This window comes from Triturus cristatus, chromosome 8 (genome assembly GCF_964204655.1).
Source record: "Triturus cristatus chromosome 8, aTriCri1.1, whole genome shotgun sequence".
In the NCBI taxonomy this organism is placed as follows: Eukaryota; Metazoa; Chordata; class Amphibia; order Caudata; family Salamandridae; genus Triturus; species Triturus cristatus.
This window is the reverse complement of record NC_140591.1, coordinates 894,887,892-894,915,700: the sequence shown is the minus strand read 5'-3', so window position 1 is coordinate 894,915,700 and position 27,809 is coordinate 894,887,892.

Here is a 27,809-nt window from a genome sequence, read left to right as displayed (position 1 = left end):
AACTCTTACTCTGGCCTAAAAGCTAAGGTCTTAGACTCGTACTCTGGCCTAATGGTTAAGGTCTTAACTCTTACTCTGGCCTAATAGCTAAGGTCTTAACTCTTACTCTGGCCTAATAGCTAAGAGCTCAGACTTGTACTCTGGCCTAATGGTTAAGGTCTTAACTCTTACTCTGGCCTAATGGTTAAGGTCTTAACTCTTACTCTGGCCTAATAGCTAAGGTCTTAGACTCGTACTCTGGCCTACAGGATAAGGTCTTAACTCTTACTCTGGACTACTGGTTAAGGTCTTAACTCTTACTCTGGCCTAATAGCTAAGGTCTTAGACTCGTACTCTGGCCTAATGGTTAAGGTCTTAACTCTTACTCTGGCATACTGGTTAAGGTCTTAACTCTTACTCTGGCCTACTGGTTAAGGTCTTAACTCTTACTCTGGCCTAAAAGCTGAGGTCTTAGACTCGTACTCTGGCCTAATGGTTAAGGTCTTAACTCTTACTCTGGCCTACTGGTTAAGGTCTTAACTCTTACTCTGGCCTAATAGCTAAGGTCTTAGACTCGTACTCTGGCCAAATGGTTAAGGTCTTAACTCTTACTCTGGCCTACTGGTTAAGGTGTTAACTCTTACTCTGGCCTAATGGTTAAGTTCTTAACTCTTACTCTGGCCTAATAGCTAAGGTCTTAACTCTTACTCTGGCCTAATGGTTAAGTTCTGAGACTCGTACTCTGGCCTAATGGTTAAGGTCTTAATTCTAACTCTGGCCTAATAGCTAAGGTCTTAACTCTTACTCTGGCCTACTGGTTAAGGTCTTAACTCTTACTCTGGCCTACTGGTTAATGTCTTAACTCTTTCTCTGGCCTAATAGCTAAGGTCTTAGACTTGTTTTCTGGCCTAATGATTAAGGTCTTAACTCTTACTCTGGCCTACTGGTTAAGGTCTTAACTCTTACTCTGGCCTAATAGCTAAGGTCTTAGACTCGTACTATGGCCTACAGGTTAAGGTCTTAACTCTTACTCTGGCCTACTGGTTAAGGTCTTAACTCTTACTCTGAACTCATAGCTAAGGTCTTAACTCTTCCTCTGGCCTAATAGCTAAGGTCTTAGACTCGTACACTGGCCTAATGGTTAAGGTCTTAACTCTAACTCTGGCCTACTGGTTAAGGTCTTAACTCTTACTCTGGCCTGCTAGTTAAGGTCTTAACTCTTACTCTGGCCTAATGGTTAAGTTCTTAACTCTTACTCTGGCCTAATAGCTAAGGGCTTAACTCTTACTCTGGCCTAATAGCTAAGGTCTTAGACTCATACTCTGGCCTAATGGTTAAGGTCTTAATTCTAACTCTGGCCTAATAGCTAAGGTCTTAACTCTTACTCTGGCCTAATGGTTAAGGTCTTAACTCTCACTCTGGCCTACTGGTTAAGGTCTTAACTCTTACTCTGGCCTAATAGCTAAGGTCTTAGACTCATTCACTGGCCTAATGGTTAAGGTCTAAACTCTTACTCTGGCCTACTGGTTAAGGTCTTAACTCTTACTCTGGCCTAATAGCTAAGGTCTTAGACTTGTACTCTGGCCTAATGGTTAAGGTCTTAACTCTTACTCTGGCCTACTGGTTAAGGTCTTAACTCTTACTCTGGTCTCATAGCTAAGGTCTTAACTCTTACTCTGGCCTAATAGCTAAGGTCTTAGACTCGTACTATGGCCTACAGGTTAAGGGTTTAACTCTTACTCTGGCCTACTGGTTAAGGTCTTAACTCTTGCTCTGGCCTAATAGCTAAGGTCTTAACTCTTACTCTGGCCTAATAGCGATGGTCTTAGACTTGTACTCTGGCCTAATAGCTAAGGTCTTAACTCTTACTATGGCCTAATAGCTAAGGTCTTAACTCTTACTCTGGCTTAATAGCTAAGGTCTTAGACTCGTACTCTGGCCTAATGGTTAAGGTCTTAACTCTTACTCTGGCCTAATAGCTAAGGTCTTAGACTCGTACTCTGGCCTAATGGTTAAGGTCTTAACTCTTACTCTGGCCTAATAGCTAAGGTCATAACTCTTACTCTGGCCTAATAGCTAAGAACTCAGACTTGTACTCTGGCCTAATGGTTAAGGTCTTAACTCTTACCCTGGCCTAATGGTTAAGGTCTTAACTCTTACTCTGGCCTAATAGCTAAGGTCTTAACTCTTACTCTGGACTACTGGTTAAGGTCTTAACTCTTACTCTGGCCTAATAGCTAAGGTCTTAGACTCGTACTCTGGCCTAATGGTTAAGGTCTTAACTCTTACTCTGGCATACTGGTTAAGGTCTTAACTCTTACTCTGGCCTACTGGTTAAGGTCTTAACTCTTACTCTGGCCTAAAAGCTGAGGTCTTAACTCGTACTCTGGCCTAATAGCTAAGGTCTTAGACTCGTACTCTGGCCTAATGGTTAAGGTCTTAACTCTTACTCTGGCCTACTGGTTAAGGTCTTAACTCTTACTCTGGCCTAATAGCTAAGAACTCAGACTCGTACTCTGGCCTAATGGTTAAGGTCTTAACTCTTACACTGGCCTAATGGTAAAGGTCTTAACTCTTACTCTGGCCTAATAGCTAAGGTCTTAGACTCGTACACTGGCCTACAGGTTAAAGGTCTTAACTCTTACTCTGGACTACTGGTTAAGGTCTTAACTCTTACTCTGGCCTAATAGCTAAGGTCTTAGACTCGTACTCTGGCCTAATGGTTAAGGTCTTAACTCTTACTCTGGCCTAATAGCTAAGGTCTTAACTCTTACTCTGGCCTAATAGCTAAGGTCTTAGACTCGTACTCTGGCCTAATGGTTAAGGTCTTAACTCTTACTCTGGCCTACTGGTTAAGGTCTTAACTCTTACTCTAGCCTACTGGTTAAGGTCTTAACTCTTACTCTGGCCTAAAAGCTAAGGTCTTAGACTCGTACTCTGGCCTAATGGTTAAGGTCTTAACTCTTACTCTGGCCTAATAGCTAAGGTCTTAGACTCGTACACTGGCCTAATGGTTAAGGTCTTAACTCTTACTCTGGCCTACTGGTTAAGGTCTTAACTCTTACTCTGGCCTACTGGTTAAGGTCTTAACTCTGGCTCTGGCCTAATAGCTAAGGTCTTAGACTCGTACTCTGGCCTAATGGTTAAGGTCTTAACTCTTACTCTGGCCTACTGGTTAAGGTCTTAACTCTTACTCTGGCCTAATGGTTAAGGTCTTAAGTCTTACTCTGGCCTAATAGCTAAGGTCTTAACTCTAACTCTGGCCTAATAGCTAAGGTCTTAGACTCGTACTCTGGCCTAATGGTTAAGGTCTTAACTCTAACTCTGGCCTAATAGCTAAGGTCTTAACTCTTACTCTGTCCTAATGGTTACGGTCTTAACTCTTACTCTGGCCTACTGGTTAAGGTCTTAACTCTTACTCTGGCCTAATAGCTAAGGTCTTAGACTCGTACTATGGCCTACAGGTTAAAGTCTTAACTCTTACTCTGGCCTACTGGTTAAGGTCTTAACTCTTACTCTGGCCTCATAGCTAAGGTCTTAACTCTTACTCTGGCCTAATAGCTAAGGTCTTAGACTCGTACTATGGCCTACAGGTTTAGGTCTTAACTCTTACTCTGTCCTACTGGTTAAGGTCTTAACTCTTACTCTGGCCTAATAGCTAAGGTCTTAACTCTTACTCTGGCAAAATAGCTAAGGTCTTAGACTCGTACTATGGCCTACAGGTTAAGGTCCTAACTCTTACTCTGGCCTACTGGTTAAGGTCTTAACTCTTACTCTGGCCTCATATCTAAGGTCTTAACTCTTACTCTGGCCTAATAGCTAAGGTCTTAGACTCATACTCTGGCCTAATGGTTAATGTCTTAACTCTTACTCTGGCCTAATAGCTAAGGTCTTAACTCTTACTCTGGCCTAATAGCTAAGGTCTTAGACTCGTACTCTGGCCTAATGGTTAAGGTCTTAACTCTTACTCTGGCCCAATAGCTAACGTCTTAGACTCGTACTCTGGCCTAATGGTTAAGGACTTAACTCTTACTCTGGCCAAATATCTAAGGTCTTAACCCTTACTCCAGCCTAATAGCTAAGGTCTTAGTCTAATACTCTGGCCTAATGGTTAAGGTCTTAACTCTTACTCTGCCCTACTGGTTAAGATCTTAACTCTTACTCTGGCCTAATAGCTAATATCTTAACTCTTACTCTGGCCTAATAGCTAAGGTCTTAGACTCGTACTCTGGCCTAATTTGTTAAGGTCTTAACTCTTACTCTGGCCTACTGGTTAAGGTCTTAACTCTTACTCTGGCCTAATAGCTAAGAACTCAGACTCGTACTCTGGCCTAATGGTTAAGGTCTTAACTCTTACTCTGGCCTAATGGTTAAGGTCTTAACTCTTACTCTGGCCTAATTGCTAAGGTCTTAGACTCGTACTCTGGCCTACAGGTTAAGGTCTTAACTCTTACTCTGGACTACTGGTTAAGGTCTTAACTCTTACTCTGGCCTAATAGCTAAGAACTCAGACTCGTACTCTGGCCTAATGGTTAAGGTCTTAACTCTTACACTGGCCTAATGGTAAAGGTCTTAACTCTTACTCTGGCCTAATAGCTAAGGTCTTAGACTCGTACACTGGCCTACAGGTTAAAGGTCTTAACTCTTACTCTGGACTACTGGTTAAGGTCTTAACTCTTACTCTGGCCTAATAGCTAAGGTCTTAGACTCGTACTCAGGCCTAATGGTTAAGGTCTTAACTCTTACTCTGGCCTAATAGCTAAGGTCTTAACTCTTACTCTGGCCTAATAGCTAAGGTCTTAGACTCGTACTCTGGCCTAATGGTTAAGGTCTTAACTCTTACTCTGGCCTACTGGTTAAGGTCTTAACTCTTACTCTAGCCTACTGGTTAAGGTCTTAACTCTTACTCTGGCCTAAAAGCTAAGGTCTTAGACTCGTACTCTGGCCTAATGGTTAAGGTCTTAACTCTTACTCTGGCCTAATAGCTAAGGTCTTAGACTCGTACACTGGCCTAATGGTTAAGGTCTTAACTCTTACTCTGGCCTACTGGTTAAGGTCTTAACTCTTACTCTGGCCTACTGGTTAAGGTCTTAACTCTGGCTCTGGCCTAATAGCTAAGGTCTTAGACTCGTACTCTGGCCTAATGGTTAAGGTCTTAACTCTTACTCTGGCCTACTGGTTAAGGTCTTAACTCTTACTCTGGCCTAATGGTTAAGGTCTTAAGTCTTACTCTGGCCTAATAGCTAAGGTCTTAACTCTAACTCTGGCCTAATAGCTAAGGTCTTAGACTCGTACTCTGGCCTAATGGTTAAGGTCTTAACTCTAACTCTGGCCTAATAGCTAAGGTCTTAACTCTTACTCTGTCCTAATGGTTACGGTCTTAACTCTTACTCTGGCCTACTGGTTAAGGTCTTAACTCTTACTCTGGCCTAATAGCTAAGGTCTTAGACTCGTACACTGGCCTAATGGTTAAGGTCTTAACTCTTACTCTGGCCTACTGGTTAAGGTCTTAACTCTTACTCTGGCCTACTGGTTAAGGTCTTAACTCTTACTCTGGCCTACTGGTTAAGGTCTTTACTCTTACTCTGGCCTAATAGCTAAGGTCTTAGACTTGTACTCTGGTCTAATGGTTAAGGTCTTAACTCTTACTCTGGCCTACTGGTTAAGGTCTTAGACTTGTACTCTGGTCTAATGGTTAAGGTCTTAACTCTTACTCTGGCCTACTGGTTAAGGTCTTAACTCTTACTCTGGCCTAATAGCTAAGGTCTTAGACTCGTACTATGGCCTACAGGTTAAAGTCTTAACTCTTACTCTGGCCTACTGGTTAAGGTCTTAACTCTTACTCTGGCCTCATAGCTAAGGTCTTAACTCTTACTCTGGCCTAATAGCTAAGGTCTTAAACTCGTACTATGGCCTACAGGTTTAGGTCTTAACTCTTACTCTGTCCTACTGGTTAAGGTCTTAACTCTTACTCTGGCCTAATAGCTAAGGTCTTAACTCTTACTCTGGCAAAATAGCTAAGGTCTTAGACTCGTACTATGGCCTACAGGTTAAGGTCATAACTCTTACTCTGGCCTACTGGTTAAGGTCTTAACTCTTACTCTGGCCTCATATCTAAGGTCTTAACTCTTACTCTGGCCTAATAGCTAAGGTCTTAGACTCATACTCTGGCCTAATGGTTAATGTCTTAACTCTTACTCTGGCCTAATAGCTAAGGTCTTAACTCTTACTCTGGCCTAATAGCTAAGGTCTTAGACTCGTACTCTGGCCTAATGGTTAAGGTCTTAACTCTTACTCTGGCCCAATAGCTAACGTCTTAGACTCGTACTCTGGCCTAATGGTTAAGGACTTAACTCTTACTCTGGCCAAATATCTAAGGTCTTAACCCTTACTCCAGCCTAATAGCTAAGGTCTTAGACTAATACTCTGGCCTAATGGTTAAGGTCTTAACTCTTACTCTGCCCTACTGGTTAAGATCTTAACTCTTACTCTGGCCTAATAGCTAATGTCTTAACTCTTACTCTGGCCTAATAGCTAAGGTCTTAGACTCGTACTCTGGCCTAATTTGTTAAGGTCTTAACTCTTACTCTGGCCTACTGGTTAAGGTCTTAACTCTTACTCTGGCCTAATAGCTAAGAACTCAGACTCGTACTCTGGCCTAATGTTTAAGGTCTTAACTCTTACTCTGGCCTAATGGTTAAGGTCTTAACTCTTACTCTGGCCTAATAGCTAAGGTCTTAGACTCGTACTCTGGCCTACAGGTTAAGGTCTTAACTCTTACTCTGGACTACTGGTTAAGGTCTTAACTCTTACTCAGGCCTAATAGCTAAGGTCTTAGACACGTACTCTGGCCTAATGGTTAAGGTCTTAACTCTTACTCTGGCATACTGGTTAAGGTCTTAACTCTTACTCTGGCCTACTGGTTAAGGTCTTAACTCTTACTCTGGCCTAAAAGCTGAGGTCTTAGACTCGTACTCTGGCCTAATGGTTAAGATTTTAACTCTTACTCTGGCCTAAAGGTTAAGGTCTTAACTCTTACTCTGGCCTAATAGCTAAGGTCTTAGACTCGTACTCTGGCCTTATGGTTAAGGTCTTAACTCTTACTCTGGCCTACTGGTTAAGGTCTTAACTCTTACTCTGGCCTAATGGTTAAGTTCTTAACTCTTACTCTGGCCTAATTTGTTAAGGTCTTAACTCTTACTCTGGCCTACTGGTTAAGGTCTTAACTCTCACTCTGGCCTAATAGCTAAGAACTCAGACTCGTACTCTGGCCTAATAGCTAAGGTCTTAGACTCGTACTCTGGCCTACAGGATAAGGTCTTAACTCTTACTCTGGACTACTGGTTAAGGTCTTAACTCTTACTCTGGCCTAATAGCTAAGGTCTTAGACTCGTACTCTGGCCTAATGGTTAAGGTCTTAACTCTTACTCTGGCATACTGGTTAAGGTCTTAACTCTTACTCTGGCCTACTGGTTAAGGTCTTAACTCATACTCTGGCCTAAAAGCTGAGGTCTTAGACTCGTACTCTGGCCTAATGGTTAAGGTCTTAACTCTTACACTGGCCTACTGGTTAAGGTCTTAACTCTTACTCTGGCCTAATAGCTAAGGTCTTAGACTCGTACTCTGGCCTAATGGTTAAGGTCTTAACTCTTACTCTGGCCTACTGGTTAAGGTCTTAACTCTTCCTCTGGCCTAATGGTTAAGTTCTTAACTCTTACTCTGGCCTAATAGCTAAGGGCTTAACTCTTACTCTGGCCTAATAGCTAAGGTCTTAGACTCGTACTCTGGCCTAATGGTTAAGGTCTTAATTCTAACTCTGGCCTAATAGCTAAGGTCTTAACTCTTACTCTGGCCTAATGGTTAAGGTCTTAACTCTCACTCTGGCCTAATAGCTAAGGTCTTAACTCTTACTCTGGCCTAATAGCGATGGTCTTAGACTTGTACTCTGGCCTAATAGCTAAGGTCTTAACTCTTACTCTGTCCTAATGGTTACGGTCTTAACTCTTACTCTGGCCTACTGGTTAAGGTCTTAACTCTTACTCTGGCCTAATAGCTAAGGTCTTAGACTCGTACACTGGCCTAATGGTTAAGGTCTTAACTCTTACTCTGGCCTACTGGTTAAGGTCTTAACTCTTACTCTGGCCTACTGGTTAAGGTCTTTACTCTTACTCTGGCCTAATAGCTAAGGTCTTAGACTTGTACTCTGGCCTAATGGTTAAGGTCTTAACTCGTACTATGGCCTACAGGTTAAGGTCTTAACTCTTACTCTGGCCTACTGGTTAAGGTCTTAACTCTTACTCTGGTCTCATAGCTAAGGTCTTAACTCTTACTCTGGCCTAATAGCTAAGGTCTTAGACTCGTACTATGGCCTACAGGTTAAGGTCTTAACTCTTACTCTGGCCTACTGGTTAAGGTCTTAACTCTTGCTCTGGCCTAATAGCTAAGGTCTTAACTCTTACTCTGGCCTAATAGCGATGGTCTTAGACTTGTACTCTGGCCTAATAGCTAAGGTCTTAACTCTTACTATGGCCTAATAGCTAAGGTCTTAACTCTTACTCTGGCTTAATAGCTAAGGTCTTAGACTCGTACTCTGGCCTAATGGTTAAGGTCTTAACTCTTACTCTGGCCTAATAGCTAAGGTCTTAGACTCGTACTCTGGCCTAATGGTTAAAGTCTTAACTCTTACTCTGGCCTAATAGCTAAGGTCTTAACTCTTACTCTGGCCTAATAGCTAAGAACTCAGACTTGTACTCTGGCCTAATGGTTAAGGTCTTAACTCTTATCCTGGCCTAATGGTTAAGGTCTTAACTCTTACTCTGGACTACTGGTTAAGTTCTTAACTCTTACTCTGGCCTAATAGCTAAGGTCTTAGACTCGTACTCTGGCCTAATGGTTAAGGTCTTAACTCTTACTCTGGCATACTGGTTAAGGTCTTAACTCTTACTCTGGCCTACTGGTTAAGGTCTTAACTCTTACTCTGGCCTAAAAGCTGAGGTCTTAGACTCGTACTCTGGCCTAATGGTTAAGGTCTTAACTCTTACTCTGGCCTACTGGTTAAGGTCTTAACTCTTACTCTGGCCTAATAGCTAAGGTCTTAGACTCGTACTCTGGCCTAATGGTTAAGGTCTTAACTCTTACTCTGGCCTACTGGTTAAGGTGTTAACTCTTACTTTGGCCTAATGGTTAAGTTCTTAACTCTTACTCTGGCCTAATAGCTAAGGTCTTAACTCTTACTCTGGCCTAATGGTTAAGTTCTTAGACTCGTACTCTGGCCTAATGGTTAAGGTCTTAACTCTTTCTCTGGCCTAATAGCTAAGGTCTTAGACTTGTTTTCTGGCCTAATGATTAAGGTCTTAACTCTTACTCTGGCCTACTGGTTAAGGTCTTAACTCTTACTCTGGCATACTGGTTAAGGCCTTAACTCTTACTCTGGCCTACTGGTTAAGGTCTTAACTCTTACTCTGGCCTAAAAGCTGAGGTCTTAGACTCGTACTATGGCCTAATGGTTAAGGTCTTAACTCTTACACTGGCCTACTGGTTAAGGTCTTAACTCTTACTCTGGCCTAATAGCTAAGGTCTTAGACTCGTACTCAGGCCTAATGGTTAAGGTCTTAACTCTTACTCTGGCCTACTGGTTAAGGTCTTAACTCTTACTCTGGCCTAATGGTTAAGTTCTTAACTCTTACTCTGGCCTAATAGCTAAGGTCTTAACTCTTACTCTGGCCTAATAGCTAAGGTCTTAGACTCGTACTCTGGCCTAATGGTTAAGGTCTTAATTCTAACTCTGGCCTAATAGCTAAGGTCTTAACTCTTACTCTGGCCTAATGGTTAAGGTCTTAACTCTCACTCTGGCCTACTGGTTAAGGTCTTAACTCTTACTCTGGCCTAATAGCTAAGGTCTTAGACTCGTACACTGGCCTAATGGTTAAGGTCTTAACTCTTACTCTGGCCTACTGGTTAAGATCTTAACTCTTACTCTGGCCTACTAGTTAAGGTCTTAACTCTTACTCTGGCCTAATAGCTAAGGTCTTAGACTTGTACTCTGGCCTAATGGTTAAGGTCTTAACTCTTACTCTGGCCTACTGGTTAAGGTCTTAACTCTTACTCTGGCCTAATAGCTAAGGTCTTAGACTCGTACTATGGCCTACAGGTTACGGTCTTAACTCTTACTCTGGCCTATTGGTTAAGGTCTTAACTCTTACTCTGGCCTCATAGCTAAGGTCTTAACTCTTACTCTGGCCTAATAGCTAAGGTCTTAGACTCGTACTATGGCCTACAGGTTAAGGTCTTAACTCTTACTCTGGCCTACTGGTTAAGGTCTTAACTCTTGCTCTGGCCTAATAGCTAAGGTCTTAACTCTTACTCTGGCCTAATAGCGATGGTCTTAGACTTGTACTCTGGCCTAATAGCTAAGGTCTTAACTCTTACTCTGGCCTAATAGCTAAGGTCTTAACTCTTACTCTGGCTTAATAGCTAAGGTCTTAGACTCGTACTCTGGCCTAATGGTTAAGGTCTTAACTCTTACTCTGGCCTAATAGCTAAGGTCTTAGACTCGTACTCTGGCCTAATGGTTAAGGTCTTAACTCTTACTCTGGCCTAATAGCTAAGGTCTTAACTCTTACTCTGGCCTAATAGCTAAGAGCTCAGACTTGTACTCTGGCCTAATGGTTAAGGTCTTAACTCTTACTCTGGCCTAATGGTTAAGGTCTTAACTCTTACTCTGGCCTAATAGCTAAGGTCTTAGACTCGTACTCTGGCCTACAGGATAAGGTCTTAACTCTTACTCTGGACTACTGGTTAAGGTCTTAACTCTTACTCTGGCCTAATAGCTAAGGTCTTAGACTCGTACTCTGGCCTAATGGTTAAGGTCTTAACTCTTACTCTGGCATACTGGTTAAGGTCTTAACTCTTACTCTGGCCTACTGGTTAAGGTCTTAACTCTTACTCTGGCCTAAAAGCTGAGGTCTTAGACTCGTACTTTGGCCTAATGGTTAAGGTCTTAACTCTTACTCTGGCCTACTGGTTAAGGTCTTAACTCTTACTCTGGCCTAATAGCTAAGGTCTTAGACTCGTACTCTGGCCAAATGGTTAAGGTCTTAACTCTTATTCTGGCCTACTGGTTAAGGTGTTAACTCTTACTCTGGCCTAATGGTTAAGTTCTTAACTCTTACTCTGGCCTAATAGCTAAGGTCTTAACTCTTACTCTGGCCTAATGGTTAAGTTCTGAGACTCGTACTCTGGCCTAATGGTTAAGGTCTTAATTCTAACTCTGTCCTAATAGCTAAGGTCTTAACTCTTACTCTGGCCTACTGGTTAAGGTCTTAACTCTTACTCTGGCCTACTGGTTAATGCCTTAACTCTTTCTCTGGCCTAATAGCTAAGGTCTTAGACTTGTTTTCTGGCCTAATGATTAAGGTCTTAACTCTTACTCTGGCCTACTGGTTAAGGTCTTAACTCTTACTCTGGCCTAATAGCTAAGGTCTTAGACTCGTACTATGGCCTACAGGTTAAGGTCTTAACTCTTACTCTGGCCTACTGGTTAAGGTCTTAACTCTTACTCTGAACTCATAGCTAAGGTCTTAAATCTTCCTCTGGCCTAATAGCTAAGGTCTTAGACTCATACACTGGCCTAATGGTTAAGGTCTTAACTCTAACTCTGGCCTACTGGTTAAGGTCTTAACTCTTACTCTGGCCTGCTAGTTAAGGTCTTAACTCTTACTCTGGCCTAATGGTTAAGTTCTTAACTCTTACTCTGGCCTAATAGCTAAGGGCTTAACTCTTACTCTGGCCTAATAGCTAAGGTCTTATACTCGTACTCTGGCCTAATGGTTAAGGTCTTAATTCTAACTCTGGCCTAATAGCTAAGGTCTTAACTCTTACTCTGGCCTAATGGTTAAGGTCTTAACTCTCACTCTGGCCTACTGGTTAAGGTCTTAACTCTTACTCTGGCCTAATAGCTAAGGTCTTAGACTCGTACACTGGCCTAATGGTTAAGGTCTAAACTCTTACTCTGGCCTACTGGTTAAGGTCTTAACTCTTACTCTGGCCTAATAGCTAAGGTCTTAGACTTGTACTCTGGCCTAATGGTTAAGGTCTTAACTCTTACTCTGGCCTACTGGTTAAGGTCTTAACTCTTACTATGGCCTAATAGCTAAGGTCTTAGACTCGTACTATGGCCTACAGGTTAAGGTCTTAACTCTTACTCTGGCCTACTGGTTAAGGTCTTAACTCTTACTCTGGTCTCATAGCTAAAGTCTTAACTCTTACTCTGGCCTAATAGCTAAGGTTATAGACTCGTACTATGGCCTACAGGTTAAGGTCTTAACTCTTACTCTGGCCTACTGGTTAAGGTCTTAACTCTTGCTCTGGCCTAATAGCTAAGGTCTTAACTCTTACTCTGGCCTAATAGCGATGGTCTTAGACTTGTACTCTGGCCTAATAGCTAAGGTCTTAACTCTTACTATGGCCTAATAACTAAGGTCTTAACTCTTACTCTGGCTTAATAGCTAAGGTCTTAGACTCGTACTCTGGCCTAATGGTTAAGGTCTTAACTCTTACTCTGGCCTAATAGCTAAGGTCTTAGACTCGTACTCTGGCCGAATGGTTAAGGTCTTAACTCTTACTCTGGCCTAATAGCTAAGGTCTTAACTCTTACTCTGGCCTAATAGCTAAGAACTCAGACTTGTACTCTGGCCTAATGGTTAAGGTCTTAACTCTTACCCTGGCCTAATGGTTAAGGTCTTAACTCTTACTCTGGCCTAATAGCTAAGGTCTTAGACTCGTACTCTGGCCTACAGGATAAGGTCTTAACTCTTACTCTGGACTACTGGTTAAGGTCTTAACTCTTACTCTGGCCTAATAGCTAAGGTCTTAGACTCGTACTCTGGCCTAATGGTTAAGGTCTTAACTCTTACTCTGGCATACTGGTTAAGGTCTTAACTCTTACTCTGGCCTACTGGTTAAGGTCTTAACTCTTACTCTGGCCTAAAAGCTGAGGTCTTAGACTCGTACTCTGGCCTAATGGTTAAGGTCTTAACTCTTACTCTGGCCTACTGGTTAAGGTCTTAACTCTTACTCTGGCCTAATAGCTAAGGTCTTAGACTCGTACTCTGGCCTAATGGTTAAGGTCTTAACTCTTACTCTGGCCTACTGGTTAAGGTGTTAACTCTTACTTTGGCCTAATGGTTAAGTTCTTAACTCTTACTCTGGCCTAATAGCTAAGGTCTTAACTCTTACTCTGGCCTAATGGTTAAGTTCTTAGACTCGTACACTGGCCTAATGGTTAAGGTCTTAACTCTTTCTCTGGCCTAATAGCTAAGGTCTTAGACTTGTTTTCTGGCCTAATGATTAAGGTCTTAACTCTTACTCTGGCCTACTGGTTAAGGTCTTAACTCTTACTCTGGCCTAATAGCTAAGGTCTTAGACTCGTACTATGGCCTACAGGTTAAGGTCTTAACTCTTACTCTGGCATACTGGTTAAGGCCTTAACTCTTACTCTGGCCTACTGGTTAAGGTCTTAACTCTTACTCTGGCCTAAAAGCTGAGGTCTTAGACTCGTACTCTGGCCTAATGGTTAAGGTCTTAACTCTTACATGGCCTACTGGTTAAGGTCTTAACTCTTACTCTGGCCTAATAGCTAAGGTCTTAGACTCGTACTCTGGCCTAATGGTTAAGGTCTTAACTCTTACTCTGGCCTACTGGTTAAGGTCTTAACTCTTACTCTGGCCTAATGGTTAAGTTCTTAACTCTTACTCTGGCCTAATAGCTAAGGTCTTAACTCTTACTCTGGCCTAATAGCTAAGGTCTTAGACTCGTACTCTGGCCTAATGGCTAAGGTCTTAATTCTAACTCTGGCCTAATAGCTAAGGTCTTAACTCTTACTCTGGGCTAATGGTTAAGGTCTTAACTCTCACTCTGGCCTACTGGTTAAGGTCTTAACTCTTACTCTGGCCTAATAGCTAAGGTCTTAGACTCGTACACTGGCCTAATGGTTAAGGTCTTAACTCTTACTCTGGCCTACTGGTTAAGGTCTTAACTCTTACTCTGGCCTACTAGTTAAGGTCTTAACTCTTACTCTGGCCTAATAGCTAAGGTCTTAGACTTGTACTCTGGCCTAATGGTTAAGGTCTTAACTCTTACTCTGGCCTACTGGTTAAGGTCTTAACTCATACTCTGGCCTAATAGCTAAGGTCTTAACTCTTACTCTGGCCTACTGGTTAAGGTCTTAACTCTTACTCTAGCCTACTGGTTAAGGTCTTAACTCTTACTCTGGCCTAAAAGCTAAGGTCTTAGACTCGTACTCTGGCCTAATGGTTAAGGTCTTAACTCTTACTCTGGCCTAATAGCTAAGGTCTTAGACTCGTACACTGGCCTAATGGTTAAGGTCTTAACTCTTACTCTGGCCTACTGGTTAAGGTCTTAACTCTTACTCTGGCCTACTGGTTAAGGTCTTAACTCTGGCTCTGGCCTAATAGCTAAGGTCTTAGACTCGTACTCTGGCCTAATGGTTAAGGTCTTAACTCTTACTCTGGCCTACTGGTTAAGGTCTTAACTCTTACTCTGGCCTAATGGTTAAGGTCTTAAGTATTACTCTGGCCTAATAGCTAAGGTCTTAACTCTAACTCTGGCCTAATAGCTAAGGTCTTAGACTCGTACTCTGGCCTAATGGTTAAGGTCTTAACTCTAACTCTGGCCTAATAGCTAAGGTCTTAACTCTTACTCTGTCCTAATGGTTATGGTCTTAACTCTTACTCTGGCCTACTGGTTAAGGTCTCAACTCTTACTCTGGCTTAATAGCTAAGGTCTTAGACTCGTACACTGGCCTAATGGTTAAGGTCTTAACTCTTACTCTGGCCTACTGGTTAAGGTCTTAACTCTTACTCTGGCCTACTGGTTAAGGTCTTTACTCTTACTCTGGCCTAATAGCTAAGGTCTTAGACTTGTACTCTGGTCTAATGGTTAAGGTCTTAACTCTTACTCTGGCCTACTGGTTAAGGTCTTAACTCTTACTCTGGCCTAATAGCTAAGGTCTTAGACTCGTACTATGGCCTACAGGTTAAAGTCTTAACTCTTACTCTGGCCTACTGGTTAAGGTCTTAACTCTTACTCTGGCCTCATAGCTAAGGTCTTAACTCTTACTCTGGCCTAATAGCTAAGGTCTTAGACTCGTACTATGGCCTACAGGTTTAGGTCTTAACTCTTACTCTGTCCTACTGGTTAAGGTCTTAACTCTTACTCTGGCCTAATAGCTAAGGTCTTAACTCTTACTCTGGCAAAATAGCTAAGGTCTTAGACTCGTACTATGGCCTACAGGTTAAGGTCTTAACTCTTACTCTGGCCTACTGGTTAAGGTCTTAACTCTTACTCTGGCCTCATATCTAAGGTCTTAACTCTTACTCTGGCCTAATAGCTAAGGTCTTAGACTCATACTCTGGCCTAATGGTTAATGTCTTAACTCTTACTCTGGCCTAATAGCTAAGGTCTTAACTCTTACTCTGGCCTAATAGCTAAGGTCTTAGACTCGTACTCTGGCCTAATGGTTAAGGTCTTAACTCTTACTCTGGCCCAATAGCTAACGTCTTGAACTCGTACTCTGGCCTAATGGTTAAGGACTTAACTCTTACTCTGGCCAAATATCTAAGGTCTTAACCCTTACTCCAGCCTAATAGCTAAGGTCTTAGACTAATACTCTGGCCTAATGGTTAAGGTCTTAACTCTTACTCTGCCCTACTGGTTAAGATCTTAACTCTTACTCTGGCCTAATAGCTAATGTCTTAACTCTTACTCTGGCCTAATAGCTAAGGTCTTAGACTCGTACTCTGGCCTAATTTGTTAAGGTCTTAACTCTTACTCTGGCCTACTGATTAAGGTCTTAACTCTTACTCTGGCCTAATAGCTAAGAACTCAGACTCGTACTCTGGCCTAATGGTTAAGGTCTTAACTCTTACTCTGACCTAATGGTTAAGGTCTTAACTCTTACTCTGGCCTAATAGCTAAGGTCTTAGACTCGTACTCTGGCCTACAGGTTAAGGTCTTAACTCTTACTCTGGACTACTGGTTAAGGTCTTAACTCTTACTCAGGCCTAATAGCTAAGGTCTTAGACTCGTACTCTGGCCTAATGGTTAAGGTCTTAACTCTTACTCTGGCATACTGGTTAAGGTCTTAACTCTTACTCTGGCCTACTGGTTAAGGTCTTAACTCTTACTCTGGCCTAAAAGCTGAGGTCTTAGACTCGTACTCTGGCCTAATGGTTAAGATTTTAACTCTTACTCTGGCCTAAAGGTTAAGGTCTTAACTCTTACTCTGGCCTAATAGCTAAGGTCTTAGACTCGTACTCTGGCCTTATGGTTAAGGTCTTAACTCTTACTCTGGCCTACTGGTTAAGGTCTTAACTCTTACTCTGGCCTAATGGTTAAGTTCTTAACTCTTACTCTGGCCTAATAGCTAAGGTCTTAACTCTTACTCTGGCCTAATAGCTAAGGTCTTAGTCTCATACTCTGGCCTAATTTGTTAAGGTCTTAACTCTTACTCTGGCCTACTGGTTAAGGTCTTAACTCTCACTCTGGCCTAATAGCTAAGAACTCAGACTCGTACTCTGGCCTAATAGCTAAGGTCTTAGACTCGTACTCTGGCCTACAGGATAAGGTCTTAACTCTTACTCTGGACTACTGGTTAAGGTCTTAACTCTTACTCTGGCCTAATAGCTAAGGTCTTAGACTCGTACTCTGGCCTAATGGTTAAGGTCTTAACTCTTACTCTGGCATACTGGTTAAGGTCTTAACTCTTACTCTGGCCTACTGGTTAAGGTCTTAACTCATACTCTGGCCTAAAAGCTGAGGTCTTAGACTTGTACTCTGGCCTAATGGTTAAGGTCTTAACTCTTACTCTGGCCTACTGGTTAAGGTCTTAACTCTTATTCTGGCCTAATGGTTAAGTTCTTAACTCTTACTCTGGCCTAATAGCTAAGGGCTTAACTCTTACTCTGGCCTAATAGCTAAGGTCTTAGACTCGTACTCTGGCCTAATGGTTAAGGTCTTAATTCTAACTCTGGCCTAATAGCTAAGGTCTTAACTCTTACTCTGGCCTAATGGTTAAGGTCTTAACTCTCACTCTGGCCTAATAGCTAAGGTCTTAACTCTTACTCTGGCCTAATAGCGAAGGTCTTAGACTTGTACTCTGGCCTAATAGCTAAGGTCTTAACTCTTACTCTGTCCTAATGGTTACGGTCTTAACTCTTACTCTGGCCTACTGGTTAAGGTCTTAACTCTTACTCTGGCCTAATAGCTAAGGTCTTAGACTCGTACACTGGCCTAATGGTTAAGGTCTTAACTCTTACTCTGGCCTACTGGTTAATGTCTTAACTCTTACTCTGGCCTACTGGTTAAGGTCTTTACTCTTACTCTGGCCTAATAGCTAAGGTCTTAGACTTGTACTCTGGCCTAATGGTTAAGGTCTTAACTCTTACTCTGGCCTACTGGTTAAGGTATTAACTCTTACTATGGCCTAATAGCTAAGGTCTTAGACTCGTACTATGGCCTACAGGTTAAGGTCTTAACTCTTACTCTGGCCTACTGGTTAAGGTCTTAACTCTTACTCTGGTCTCATAGCTAATGTCTTAACTCTTACTCTGGCCTAATAGCTAAGGTCTTAGACTCGTACTATGGCCTACAGGTTAAGGTCTTAACTCTTACTCTGGCCTACTGGTTAAGGTCTTAACTCTTGCTCTGGCCTAATAGCTAAGGTCTTAACTCTTACTCTGGCCTAATAGCGATGGTCTTAGACTTGTACTCTGGCCTAATAGCTAAGGTCTTAACTCTTACTATGGCCTAATAGCTAAGGTCTTAACTCTTACTCTGGCTTAATAGCTAAGGTCTTAGACTCGTACTCTGGCCTAATGGTTAAGGTCTTAACTCTTACTCTGGCCTAATAGCTAAGGTCTTAGACTCGTACTCTGGCCTAATGGTTAAGGTCTTAACTCTTACTCTGGCCTAATAGCTAAGGTCTTAACTCTTACTCTGGCCTAATAGCTAAGAACTCAGACTTGTACTCTGGCCTAATGGTTAAGGTCTTAACTCTTACCCTGGCCTAATGGTTAAGGTCTTAACTCTTACTCTGGCCTAATAGCTAAGGTCTTAGACTCGTACTCTGGCCTACAGGATAAGGTCTTAACTCTTACTCTGGACTACTGGTTAAGGTCTTAACTCTTACTCTGGCCTAATAGCTAAGGTCTTAGACTCGTACTCTGGCCTAATGGTTAAGGTCTTAACTCTTACTCTGGCATACTGGTTAAGGTCTTAACTCTTACTCTGGCCTACTGGTTAAGGTCTTAACTCTTACTCTGGCCTAAAAGCTGAGGTCTTAGACTCGTACTCTGGCCTAATGGTTAAGGTCTTAACTCTTACTCTGGCCTACTGGTTAAGGTCTTAACTCTTACTCTGGCCTAATAGCTAAGGTCTTAGACTCGTACTCTGGCCTAATGGTTAAGGTCTTAACTCTTACTCTGGCCTACTGGTTAAGGTGTTAACTCTTACTTTGGCCTAATGGTTAAGTTCTTAACTCTTACTCTGGCCTAATAGCTAAGGTCTTAACTCTTACTCTGGCCTAATGGTTAAGTTCTTAGACTCGTACTCTGGCCTAATGGTTAAGGTCTTAACTCTTTCTCTGGCCTAATAGCTAAGGTCTTAGACTTGTTTTCTGGCCTAATGATTAAGGTCTTAACTCTTACTCTGGCCTACTGGTTAAGGTCTTAACTCTTACTCTGGCCTAATAGCTAAGGTCTTAGACTCGTACTATGGCCTACAGGTTAAGGTCTAAACTCTTACTCTGGCATACTGGTTAAGGCCTTAACTCTTACTCTGGCCTACTGGTTAAGGTCTTAACTCTTACTCTGGCCTAAAAGCTGAGGTCTTAGACTCGTACTCTGGCCTAATGGTTAAGGTCTTAACTCTTACACTGGCCTACTGGTTAAGGTCTTAACTCTTACTCTGGCCTAATAGCTAAGGTCTTAGACTCGTACTCTGGCCTAATGGTTAAGGTCTTAACTCTTACTCTGGCCTACTGGTTAAGGTCTTAACTCTTACTCTGGCCTAATGGTTAAGTTCTTAACTCTTACTCTGGCCTAATAGCTAAGGTCTTAACTCTTACTCTGGCCTAATAGCTAAGGTCTTAGACTCGTACTCTGGCCTAATGGTTAAGGTCTTAATTCTAACTCTGGCCTAATAGCTAAGGTCTTAACTCTTACTCTGGCCTAATGGTTAAGGTCTTAACTCTCACTCTGGCCTACTGGTTAAGGTCTTAACTCTTACTCTGGCCTAATAGCTAAGGTCTTAGACTCGTACACTGGCCTAATGGTTAAGGTCTTAACTCTTACTCTGGCCTACTGGTTAAGATCTTAACTCTTACTCTGGCCTACTAGTTAAGGTCTTAACTCTTACTCTGGCCTAATAGCTAAGGTCTTAGACTTGTACTCTGGCCTAATGGTTAAGGTCTTAACTCTTACTCTGGCCTACTGGTTAAGGTCTTAACTCTTACTCTGGCCTAATAGCTAAGGTCTTAGACTCGTACTATGGCCTACAGGTTACGGTCTTAACTCTTACTCTGGCCTACTGGTTAAGGTCTTAACTCTTACTCTGGCCTCGTAGCTAAGGTCTTAACTCTTACTCTGGCCTAATAGCTAAGGTCTTAGACTCGTACTGTGGCCTACAGGTTAAGGTCTTAACTCTTACTCTGGCCTACTGGTTAAGGTCTTAACTCTTGCTCTGGCCTAATAGCTAAGGTCTTAACTCTTACTCTGGCCTAATAGCGATGGTCTTAGACTTGTACTCTGGCCTAATAGCTAAGGTCTTAACTCTTACTCTGGCCTAATAGCTAAGGTCTTAACTCTTACTCTGGCTTAATAGCTAAGGTCTTAGACTCGTACTCTGGCCTAATGGTTAAGGTCTTAACTCTTACTCTGGCCTAATAGCTAAGGTCTTAGACTCGTACTCTGGCCTAATGGTTAAGGTCTTAACTCTTACTCTGGCCTAATAGCTAAGGTCTTAACTCTTACTCTGGCCTAATAGCTAAGAGCTCAGACTTGTACTCTGGCCTAATGGTTAAGGTCTTAACTCTTACTCTGGCCTAATGGTTAAGGTCTTAACTCTTACTCTGGCCTAATAGCTAAGGTCTTAGACTCATACTCTGGCCTACAGGATAAGGTCTTAACTCTTACTCTGGACTACTGGTTAAGGTCTTAACTCTTACTCTGGCCTAATAGCTAAGGTCTTAGACTCGTACTCTGGCCTAATGGTTAAGGTCTTAACTCTTACTCTGGCATACTGGTTAAGGTCTTAACTCTTACTCTGGCCTACTGGTTAAGGTCTTAACTCTTACTCTGGCCTAAAAGCTGAGGTCTTAGACTCGTACTCTGGCCTAATGGTTAAGGTCTTAACTCTTACTCTGGCCTACTGGTTAAGGTCTTAACTCTTACTCTGGCCTAATACCTAAGGTCTTAGACTCGTACTCTGGCCAAATGGTTAAGGTCTTAACTCTTACTCTGGCCTACTGGTTAAGGTGTTAACTCTTACTCTGGCCTAATGGTTAAGTTCTTAACTCTTACTCTGGCCTAATAGCTAAGGTCTTAACTCTTACTCTGGCCTAATGGTTAAGTTCTGAGACTCGTACTCTGGCCTAATGGTTAAGGTCTTAATTCTAACTCTGGCCTAATAGCTAAGGTCTTAACTCTTACTCTGGCCTACTGGTTAAGGTCTTAACTCTTACTCTGGCCTACTGGTTAATGTCTTAACTCTTTCTCTGGCCTAATAGCTAAGGTCTAAGACTTGTTTTCTGGCCTAATGATTAAGGTCTTAACTCTTACTCTGGCCTACTGGTTAAGGTCTTAACTCTTACTCTGGCCTAATAGCTAAGGTCTTAGACTCGTACTATGGCCTACAGGTTAAGGTCTTAACTCTTACTCTGGCCTACTGGTTAAGGTCTTAACTCTTACTCTGGCCTCGTAGCTAAGGTCTTAACTCTTACTCTGGCCTAATAGCTAAGGTCTTAGACTCGTACTGTGGCCTACAGGTTAAGGTCTTAACTCTTACTCTGGCCTACTGGTTAAGGTCTTAACTCTTGCTCTGGCCTAATAGCTAAGGTCTTAACTCTTACTCTGGCCTAATAGCGATGGTCTTAGACTTGTACTCTGGCCTAATAGCTAAGGTCTTAACTCTTACTCTGGCCTAATAGCTAAGGTCTTAACTCTTACTCTGGCTTAATAGCTAAGGTCTTAGACTCGTACTCTGGCCTAATGGTTAAGGTCTTAACTCTTACTCTGGCCTAATAGCTAAGGTCTTAGACTCGTACTCTGGCCTAATGGTTAAGGTCTTAACTCTTACTCTGGCCTAATAGCTAAGGTCTTAACTCTTACTCTGGCCTAATAGCTAAGAGCTCAGACTTGTACTCTGGCCTAATGGTTAAGGTCTTAACTCTTACTCTGGCCTAATGGTTAAGGTCTTAACTCTTACTCTGGCCTAATAGCTAAGGTCTTAGACTCGTACTCTGGCCTACAGGATAAGGTCTTAACTCTTACTCTGGACTACTGGTTAAGGTCTTAACTCTTACTCTGGCCTAATAGCTAAGGTCTTAGACTCGTACTCTGGCCTAATGGTTAAGGTCTTAACTCTTACTCTGGCATACTGGTTAAGGTCTTAACTCTTACTCTGGCCTACTGGTTAAGGTCTTAACTCTTACTCTGGCCTAAAAGCTGAGGTCTTAGACTCGTACTCTGGCCTAATTGTTAAGGTCTTAACTCTTACTCTGGCCTACTGGTTAAGGTCTTAACTCTTACTCTGGCCTAATACCTAAGGTCTTAGACTCGTACTCTGGCCAAATGGTTAAGGTCTTAACTCTTACTCTGGCCTACTGGTTAAGGTGTTAACTCTTACTCTGGCCTAATGGTTAAGTTCTTAACTCTTACTCTGGCCTAATAGCTAAGGTCTTAACTCTTACTCTGGCCTAATGGTTAAGTTCTGAGACTCGTACTCTGGCCTAATGGTTAAGGTCTTAATTCTAACTCTGGCCTAATAGCTAAGGTCTTAACTCTTACTCTGGCCTACTGGTTAAGGTCTTAACTCTTACTCTGGCCTACTGGTTAATGTCTTAACTCTTTCTCTGGCCTAATAGCTAAGGTCTAAGACTTGTTTTCTGGCCTAATGATTAAGGTCTTAACTCTTACTCTGGCCTACTGGTTAAGGTCTTAACTCTTACTCTGGCCTAATAGCTAAGGTCTTAGACTCGTACTATGGCCTACAGGTTAAGGTCTTAACTCTTACTCTGGCCTACTGGTTAAGGTCTTAACTCTTACTCTGAACTCATAGCTAAGGTCTTAACTCTTCCTCTGGCCTAATAGCTAAGGTCTTAGACTCGTACACTGGCCTAATGGTTAAGGTCTTAACTCTAACTCTGGCCTACTGGTTAAGGTCTTAACTCTTACTCTGGCCTGCTAGTTAAGGTCTTAACTCTTACTCTGGCCTAATGGTTAAGTTCTTAACTCTTACTCTGGCCTAATAGCTAAGGGCTTAACTCTTACTCTGGCCTAATAGCTAAGGTCTTAGACTCGTACTCTGGCCTAATGGTTAAGGTCTTAATTCTAACTCTGGCCTAATAGCTAAGGTCTTAACTCTTACTCTGGCCTAATGGTTAAGGTCTTAACTCTCACTCTGGCCTACTGGTTAAGGTCTTAACTCTTACTCTGGCCTAATAGCTAAGGTCTTAGACTCGTACACTGGCATAATGGTTAAGGTCTAAACTCTTACTCTGGCCTACTGGTTAAGGTCTTAACTCTTACTCTGGCCTAATAGCTAAGGTCTTAGACTTGTACTCTGGCCTAATGGTTAAGGTCTTAACTCTTACTCTGGCCTACTGGTTAAGGTCTTAACTCTTACTATGGCCTAATAGCTAAGGTCTTAGACTCGTACTATGGCCTACAGGTTAAGGTCTTAACTCTTACTCTGGCCTACTGGTTAAGGTCTTAACTCTTACTCTGGTCTCATAGCTAAGGTCTTAACTCTTACTCTGGCCTAATAGCTAAGGTCTTAGACTCGTACTATGGCCTACAGGTTAAGGTCTTAACTCTTACTCTGGCCTACTGGTTAAGGTCTTAACTCTTGCTCTGGCCTAATAGCTAAGGTCTTAACTCTTACTCTGGCCTAATAGCGATGGTCTTAGACTTGTACTCTGGCCTAATAGCTAAGGTCTTAACTCTTACTATGGCCTAATAACTAAGGTCTTAACTCTTACTCTGGCTTAATAGCTAAGGTCTTAGACTCGTACTCTGGCCTAATGGTTAAGGTCTTAACTCTTACTCTGGCCTAATAGCTAAGGTCTTAGACTCGTACTCTGGCCTAATGGTTAAGGTCTTAACTCTTACTCTGGCCTAATAGCTAAGGTCTTAACTCTTACTCTGGCCTAATAGCTAAGAACTCAGACTTGTACTCTGGCCTAATGGTTAAGGTCTTAACTCTTACCCTGGCCTAATGGTTAAGGTCTTAACTCTTACTCTGGCCTAATAGCTAAGGTCTTAACTCTTACTCTGGCCTACTGGTTAAGGTCTTAACTCTTACTCTGGCCTACTGGTTAATGTCTTAACTCTTTCTCTGGCCTAATAGCTAAGGTCTTAGACTTGTTTTCTGGCCTAATGATTAAGGTCTTAACTCTTACTCTGGCCTACTGGTTAAGGTCTTAACTCTTACTCTGGCCTAATAGCTAAGGTCTTAGACTCGTACTATGGCCTACAGGTTAAGGTCTTAACTCTTACTCTGGCCTACTGGTTAAGGTCTTAACTCTTACTCTGAACTCATAGCTAAGGTCTTAACTCTTCCTCTGGCCTAATAGCTAAGGTCTTAGACTCGTACACTGGCCTAATGGTTAAGGTCTTAACTCTAACTCTGGCCTACTGGTTAAGGTCTTAACTCTTACTCTGGCCTGCTAGTTAAGGTCTTAACTCTTACTCTGGCCTAATGGTTAAGTTCTTAACTCTTACTCTGGCCTAATAGCTAAGGGCTTAACTCTTACTCTGGCCTAATAGCTAAGGTCTTAGACTCGTACTCTGGCCTAATGGTTAAGGTCTTAATTCTAACTCTGGCCTAATAGCTAAGGTCTTAACTCTTACTCTGGCCTAATGGTTAAGGTCTTAACTCTCACTCTGGCCTACTGGTTAAGGTCTTAACTCTTACTCTGGCCTAATAGCTAAGGTCTTAGACTCGTACACTGGCCTAATGGTTAAGGTCTAAACTCTTACTCTGGCCTACTGGTTAAGGTCTTAACTCTTACTCTGGCCTAATAGCTAAGGTCTTAGACTTGTACTCTGGCCTAATGGTTAAGGTCTTAACTCTTACTCTGGCCTACTGGTTAAGGTCTTAACTCTTACTCTGGTCTCATAGCTAAGGTCTTAACTCTTACTCTGGCCTAATAGCTAAGGTCTTAGACTCGTACTATGGCCTACAGGTTAAGGTCTTAACTCTTACTCTGGCCTACTGGTTAAGGTCTTAACTCTTGCTCTGGCCTAATAGCTAAGGTCTTAACTCTTACTCTGGCCTAATAGCGATGGTCTTAGACTTGTACTCTGGCCTAATAGCTAAGGTCTTAACTCTTACTATGGCCTAATAACTAAGGTCTTAACTCTTACTCTGGCTTAGTAGCTAAGGTCTTAGACTCGCACTCTGGCCTAATGGTTAAGGTCTTAACTCTTACTCTGGCCTAATAGCTAAGGTCTTAGACTCGTACTCTGGCCTAATGGTTAAGGTCTTAACTCTTACTCTGGCCTAATAGCTAAGGTCTTAACTCTTACTCTGGCCTAATAGCTAAGAACTCAGACTTGTACTCTGGCCTAATGGTTAAGGTCTTAACTCTTACCCTGGCCTAATGGTTAAGGTCTTAACTCTTACTCTGGCCTAATAGCTAAGGTCTTAGACTCGTACTCTGGCCTACAGGATAAGGTCTTAACTCTTACTCTGGACTACTGGTTAAGGTCTTAACTCTTACTCTGGCCTAATAGCTAAGGTCTTAGACTCGTACTCTGGCCTAATGGTTAAGGTCTTAACTCTTACTCTGGCATACTGGTTAAGGTCTTAACTCTTACTCTGGCCTACTGGTTAAGGTCTTAACTCTTACTCTGGCCTAAAAGCTGAGGTCTTAGACTCGTACTCTGGCCTAATGGTTAAGGTCTTAACTCTTACTCTGGCCTACTGGTTAAGGTCTTAACTCTTACTCTGGCCTAATAGCTAAGGTCTTAGACTCGTACCTTGGCCTAATGGTTAAGGTCTTAACTCTTACTCTGGCCTACTGGTTAAGGTGTTAAATCTTACTTTGGCCTAATGGTTAAGTTCTTAACTCTTACTCTGGCCTAATAGCTAAGGTCTTAACTCTTACTCTGGCCTAATGGTTAAGTTCTTAGACTCGTACTCTGGCCTAATGGTTAAGGTCTTAACTCTTTCTCTGGCCTAATAGCTAAGGTCTTAGACTTGTTTTCTGGCCTAATGATTAAGGTCTTAACTCTTACTCTGGCCTACTGGTTAAGGTCTTAACTCTTACTCTGGCCTAATAGCTAAGGTCTTAGACTCGTACTATGGCCTACAGGTTAAGGTCTTAACTCTTACTCTGGCATACTGGTTAAGGCCTTAACTCTCACTCTGGCCTACTGGTTAAGGTCTTAACTCTTACTCTGGCCTAATATCTGAGGTCTTAGACTCGTACTCTGGCCTAATGGTTAAGGTCTTAACTCTTACATGGCCTACTGGTTAAGATCTTAACTCTTACTCTGGCCTAATAGCTAAGGTCTTAGACTCGTACTCTGGCCTAATGGTTAAGGTCTTAACTCTTACTCTGGCCTACTGGTTAAGGTCTTAACTCTTACTCTGGCCTAATGGTTAAGTTCTTAACTCTTACTCTGGCCTAATAGCTAAGGTCTTAACTCTTACTCTGGCCTAATAGCTAAGGTCTTAGACTCGTACTCTGGCCTAATGGTTTAGGTCTTAATTCTAACTCTGGCCTAATAGCTAAGGTCTTAACTCTTACTCTGGCCTAATGGTTAAGGTCTTAACTCTCACTCTGGCCTACTGGTTAAGGTCTTAACTCTTACTCTGGCATAATAGCTAAGGTCTTAGACTCGTACACTGGCCTAATGGTTAAGGTCTTAACTCTTACTCTGGCATACTGGTTAAGGTCTTAACTCTTACTCTGGCCTACTGGTTAAGGTCTTAACTCTTACTCTGGCCTAAAAGCTGAGGTCTTAGACTCGTACTCTGGCCTAATGGTTAAGGTCTTAACTCTTACTCTGGCCTACAGGTTAAGGTCTTAACTCTTACTCTGGCCTAATAGCTAAGGTCTTAGACTCGTACTCTGGCCAAATGGTTAAGGTCTTAACTCTTACTCTGGCCTACTGGTTAAGGTGTTAACTCTTACTCTGGCCTAATGGTTAAGTTCTTAACTCTTACTCTGGCCTAATAGCTAAGGTCTTAACTCTTACTCTGGCCTAATGGTTAAGTTCTGAGACTCGTACTCTGGCCGAATGGTTAAGGTCTTAATTCTAACTCTGGCCTAATAGCTAAGGTCTTAACTCTTACTCTGGCCTACTGGTTAAGGTCTTAACTCTTACTCTGGCCTACTGGTTAATGTCTTAACTCTTTCTCTGGCCTAATAGCTAAGGTCTTAGACTTGTTTTCTGGCCTAATGATTAAGGTCTTAACTCTTACTCTGGCCTACTGGTTAAGGTCTTAACTCTTACTCTGGCCTAATAGCTAAGGTCTTAGACTCGTACTATGGCCTACAGGTTAAGGTCTTAACTCTTACTCTGGCCTACTGGTTAAGGTCTTAACTCTTACTCAGAACTCATAGCTAAGGTCTTAACTCTTCCTCTGGCCTAATAGCTAAGGTCTTAGACTCGTACACTGGCCTAATGGTTAAGGTCTTAACTCTAACTCTGGCCTACTGGTTAAGGTCTTAACTCTTACTCTGGCCTGCTAGTTAAGGTCTTAACTCTTACTCTGGCCTAATGGTTAAGTTCTTAACTCTTACTCTGGCCTAATAGCTAAGGGCTTAACTCTTACTCTGGCCTAATAGCTAAGGTCTTAGACTCGTACTCTGGCCTAATGGTTAAGGTCTTAATTCTAACTCTGGCCTAATAGCTAAGGTCTTAACTCTTACTCTGGCCTAATGGTTAAGGTCTTAACTCTCACTCTGGCCTACTGGTTAAGGTCTTAACTCTTACTCTGGCCTAATAGCTAAGGTCTTAGACTCGTACACTGGCCTAATGGTTAAGGTCTAAACTCTTACTCTGGCCTACTGGTTAAGGTCTTAACTCTTACTCTGGCCTAATAGCTAAGGTCTTAGACTTGTACTCTGGCCTAATGGTTAAGGTCTTAACTCTTACTCTGGCCTACTGGTTAAGGTCTTAACTCTTACTATGGCCTAATAGCTAAGGTCTTAGACTCGTACTATGGCCTACAGGTTAAGGTCTTAACTCTTACTCTGGCCTACTGGTTAAGGTCTTAACTCTTACTCTGGTCTCATAGCTAAGGTCTTAACTCTTACTCTGGCCTAATAGCTAAGGTCTTAGACTCGTACTATGGCCTACAGGTTAAGGTCTTAACTCTTACTCTGGCCTACTGGTTAAGGTCTTAACTCTTGCTCTGGCCTAATAGCTAAGGTCTTAACTCTTACTCTGGCCTAATAGCGATGGTCTTAGACTTGTACTCTGGCCTAATAGCTCAGGTCTTAACTCTTACTATGGCCTAATAACTAAGGTCTTAACTCTTACTCTGGCTTAATAGCTAAGGTCTTAGACTCGTACTCTGGC